The sequence below is a fragment of the Neovison vison genome, chromosome 4 (assembly GCF_020171115.1).
Source record: "Neovison vison isolate M4711 chromosome 4, ASM_NN_V1, whole genome shotgun sequence".
In the NCBI taxonomy this organism is placed as follows: domain Eukaryota; kingdom Metazoa; phylum Chordata; class Mammalia; order Carnivora; family Mustelidae; genus Neogale; species Neogale vison.
In genome coordinates this window covers 11,815,913-11,821,394 of record NC_058094.1, presented here as the reverse complement: position 1 = coordinate 11,821,394, position 5,482 = coordinate 11,815,913, and positions in this window count along the sequence as shown.

Below are 5,482 nucleotides of genomic sequence, written 5' to 3'. Positions count from 1 at the left end.
GGGAAGCTTGTCAGCTGGCTATGGCAATACGCTGCGCAGTAAATGACAAGGCATGAACTATGAGTGGAGGAGAAGGCGATGAAGTCAAGCGATATGAATAAAGCAGAATCAGCATGTCTTGGAATTGTTAGATATCCGAGAGGGAAAAGTCAAGAATAACACTCAACGTTCCCACTGGGGCCACTTGTGGCATAACGGGGTGTTCACCGAGATAAGCCCTCAGTAACAACATATGTTCCTGGGAATGTAGGGGCCCGAGGTTTATAATAGGTGTCTTTGTTGCACTACTTGAATAATCTCTAAAAGGAAAATAATGTCTCTGACAATTTCACTGCACATGATATCTGAGCCTAACTGAAAGACTCAATTGAATAGCTAAAAATAGGTGGTTACACTAGTAATTTTTTTTGGAGGGGGGAGCTTGCCAAGTTTATATTTTGTCACGTGATTCGACTTCTAGACCCAAGTCCAAATCAAGACAGATTCAAATGCTGTTTGATCTTGACCAAGAATGTGAAGAGAAGAGAAAGTGGGAAAACCAAGCATTAGCAGTATTTCAGCAGGAATCATTAGATATCTTGGATACCTTACACAAAACACAATCCTGATGAGTGAATCATGAATTAATAAATCCTGAAAGCAAGGACTTCCCCTGCCACAATGTCAAATCAGTTTAAACTTCATGCAGAACGTGTCTGGCTACAAGGGCTCTGGCTTTTGCCAAACCTCACAGAATGTGCTGGAGCCATTTTACAGACCTCTGCATTCCTATAGGTCTCCCTACACTAAGCTCTGTCCCCTCTAATGTTGTGTTTCTCTGGGGATGATAGGTCTTGGGGCCTTGGGTTCAATTCAGTGTATGCCAGGACTTGGAGACATTTTAAACAAGTTAGAATCTGTGTTGTTTTCAATTAAAGGCTATGTAAGGCAAAGGAATACCAGCCCAGCCACCAAAAATTTGGGTCTGGGGAAGCTTCTTCAGCTTCCCTGACAGACCAAGTGTGCTGTGGTGAGCCTGGCTCCTGTCAAAAGCAATGGGAGAGACAGCAAGGGACACCGGGAAAATTAGGCTTGGCACCACCCTGAGCCACTGAATATTTAAATGCATGGCGTGTGAAGTGTGGTTTGAGCATCATGGTCTGGGAAGCAATGAGAATTCAGGGTAGAATTTGGGTACTGTAAGAAAAGACTGAAAAGAGCCATCTCAAAGCAAAATTGAATAATGGGAGAAATAGTGATGATCAGATAGAAGGTACGGATGAGTAAAGAGAATACCTAAGTCTTTTATAGACTTTTACTTTATTTTGGACAAACCCACTCAGTAGTGGCTTGCTCACCAAATTCATTCATTCAGTGAGTATTTACTGAGCCTGAACTTTGTGTATGTTTGGAAGTACTCTATAGTCTATAAAAGACTTTGATATAAAAAGAAGAATGGGTGAAGACAGTAAACCAAAAACTCTAATACTGGTGGAGTTATAAATTCCCTGAAAATACTTATTTTCAAGATCATTACTGAGTGAAGAGCACAGGGTTTGGGAGGTCTAGTAGATCTGACTTTGGTCTTAGCTCTGCTGTTTATACATGTGGCTTTAGATTCTATTATAAAGGTTGGCATGCAGTTGCTGGGACATTGCAGATAATCAGTAGTATCTGATGAACAAAGGGGAGTATATGCCTCCTATGGGCCCCAAAATGTACTGATGGCATATGCATTCCCTTGTGAATTACAAATACCATGTGAAGTAGGTACTACTACGGTCCATATCTTACAAATTAAAAAAAAAAAAACTGGAGTAAAAAGAGTTTATATAATTTACATAGGGTGACAAAGCTAGTGAGTAGGGAAGCTGGAACTCAAACCCAATCTACCTAACACTAAAAAAAGAATGTCAGATCTCTGCCTTAAAATAAATTATTTTTACATGGGACATGGATAGAGAAAATAATCCTCAGGGGAAATCATTCTGAGAGAATGGAGGAAAATGAAGATGATGCCCATGACAGGAAGGGAAGCTTTTCATATTGGAGTGTAACATAAAAGGGGGCTCTTGCCAGACTGTGAGGTGGGACCTGCTCAGGAAGCAGTAAGCATGCCTTGAACCAAACAAAGGATGATGTACAAGCATTAGCACATTGGGTTAGAGAGTCCCAGCTAATCTACTGCTGCTGTGTTTGATATTTGCCTACCAAATGAACAGAGATAACCATATGAAGGCTAACTGAAAATACTGGATTAATGTGCAGTGTTTCTGGAATAGGTAGCTATAAAATAAAAGAAAGTTGGCCATGAACATTCTAGTAAAATGGGGATCAACAAACTGCGACTAGTGGGCCAAATCTGGCTTACTACCTCCTTTTGCAAATAAAGTTTTATCAAAACACAAGTATGTCCACTCATTTACTACCATATATGGCTGCTTTCATAAAACAAAGGCAGAGTTAAACAGAAGTGATAGAGATACTATACTCTGAAAAGCCTAAAATACTACCCAGCCCTTTAAAGAAGATCGATGCTAACCCCTGAGGTAAGGTTATATGACATGACGAACATGACTGAGCAAGTGTCTGAAAATCACTAAGTTAGTAGAAAATTAAGCTTTGCCTGATCTGCCATCAAGCCCACCAGCCTCTACTCAACTGGTGTGACTCATGCAAAGTGGCCAGTTGTGAGGACCCTCAAAGGTGACTTTCTGATGAAAAGAAAGGAAGTCGTTAGTGTTTGTAAGACTATTGGTTAGTCTGAATAAGGAGCTTTAATGCCTGTTCTCATACTGAATCCTCCCCACCACTCAGGAGATATACACTAGTGCTCCCATTTTCCAGAAGTTTCATACCTAGGAAGCAATGAAGGCGGATTGAGTCCAACCCTGTCTACATCCTATCCTAACACAAGTCTAATCAAGCCCAGAATAAAAGAATTAAAGGACTTCCAGACCCAGATGATACTTCCCCTCTTCTTCTAGTTGAGGGTGAGGACCTTGCAGGGGAGAGGAGTATTTGGGAAGTGTGAACCTGCCATCAAAATAATATTGACAATCGGGCTTTGATGTATCACCACGTCAGAGCAGTGGGTCCCTGGAACTGGAAATGAGTCATCATCTCATCAACACCAGGGACAACAGCTTCATGGGCAACAGGGAAGTCTGATGAAGACTTCCAATCAAAATTTCAAAGGAAGAGAGAAAAATGACCCAGTATGATGGAAACCTACATATCGTGACGGAATCTGAGGGACATAAGAGAAAGAAACAAAACAAAGGAGGAGGGGAGGCCAGCAGCATTGCTCAGAGGAAATAAGAGCAAACTACAAGCAAATCCCAACTGTCCCCTCACCAACCAATATACAGGATGGAAGTGTAAAACTAAATTAAATCCAACAGATTGTGTTGGGTGTGCTACTACACTATAGGTTATGGGCAAGGAAAAAAAAATGCAATAGAGATATCGCCATAGGAAAGAGCAGTGACTCAGAGTCACACTTCCATTCACATCTTATCTACTGTCCCTAGCTGGGTAGTTTGGGCAAATGTCTTAACTTCTCTGGGCTTCAGTTGCCTCAAATATCAAAAAAATAAGTTAGTATAAGTGAGTGTCTTCAATGGGCTACTGTGATGATTAATTTTTTTGAGTCCAAAGTTCTCAGTACATAATAAAATGCTCAGTAGAGGAGACACATTACCGAGTGCAATGGAAACAAGTCGAGGACAGCGCCTATCCGGAAAGAACGCAGAAATGCATGAGAAGAATGCTCCCCAGGATGGGTGGAGAATAAAAATGGTGTAAGAGGCTAGAGGTGAGGGTGGGAAGGTCGGCTGGCTTCTTTTCCTTCAGTACTAGCCAGCCCGTCATTCTCCATTCTATCCCAAGCACAACCCTAACCCTGCCACCACCTCTGCTAAAACCCTACTAATGGCTCTATTTGGATTCAGGGTAACTCCTTAGCACACAGCACACAATTAATGTGCTTAGTCAGTGTGCATTTATTTAGCATCTACTGTATGTCAGGAACTTCTCAACTATGAGAAGTTCATAGGCCAGTGGGAAAAAAGATGTATGCAAACACAGCTCAGCACCATGTAATCAGAGCTGTGACAAGTGGGTGCCCACAGCACCATGGTGGGGGAGAGGACGCCTCTCCTTCAGCTCGGCTGGGTCAGGGAAAATGGTAGTGATAGGACTGAACGGACTTTTGACAACTAAGTAGGAGAGAAGAAAAAAATCTAGAAGGCAGGGAACAGCACACAGGAACACCTGGAGATAAAACAAAGTGGAATTTCGGGGGTGTCCTTAAGAGTACAGCATGGCTGGAGTTTCAAGAGGCACAAGCATGGAGCTACGGGAGATGAAGAGCAGGGAACAAGTGGGCAGATGAGATCAGTGACCATGGAGGCCATGCTAGGGAGCCTACAGTTTACCCTGTGAATAATGGGGGAAGCAGATTCGCTACTGCATAAGACAGAGCAAGCACACAGGGGCCAGAAGGCAGGATGAGAGGCCACTGAGGGGGTCTGCCACAACCTAGGCTGCACGGGATGAATGAATGAACACACGGACACGTGAAGGTGGCTCCAACAACCTCTGCTGGTGTTTCTACTCACACGAGAAAGTGAAGTGGCTTTCATATCCTTTTCAACTTCTATGCCCTCCCCCACCCCTGCCTTCAGGAATGGTTTCTCTCTTTTGCACGCATGTGTATCTCTTCCTCAAATACTGGGATCTCAGAGCTGCAGCCTGCGTGCTTTATGTTGTGCTGGTTATGCTTACACAATTCACTCTGTGAGGCGAGTGCCCAAACCAATTAAGTCAGAATCCCTAGGATTCCCAGGCAGGGAACAGAAATAAACAGTCAAGGTACAGTTTGAACCAAAAAAGCCATCAAGTAGAGTCACTTTGAGACCGCTCTGACTGCAGAAGAGCCCAAGTAAGGATGCCAAGACCAAGCAAACACCTGAAAGGTGAGCATAAAATAGTCAGCCTCTTTGGAAGCTAACACTGTTAGGAATTCAGAGGCCAAGGCTAGTTTCTTTTGACTCACTCATTACTAGTGTGGCTACACCAATTATATGCATGTCATGCAGTCAACAGTAGACACTAAGGGGAGTAAGACACAACCCCACCCCTGAAGAAGCTACCAGCTTAGAGGAGCTAGGTGGGAAAGCCTTGACACAGAAGGGAATAGTCAAGCTGGGTCTAGAAGGATAAGACTTCATAAAGCCAAGGAAACAGCTCACAAAAGCAGAGCTGTAAGAAACTGAGGTAAGGTCTGGAAAATGGGGGAAAGAACTTGGCCAAAGCTGAATACTTAAAGCTGAAAGCCTTGCTCCAGATCCCTTTGTCTCTTCCTCTTGCCCCCAGGGCAAAGCCCTCCAGAGCCGGCTTTCTACTCTTGACCTCAGAAAAGCTAGGGGACAAACACAGTCTTCAGGCAGAAGAGGGCTACAAGTGGGGTCACAATTAATCAGCCTATCTGAAAACCTAC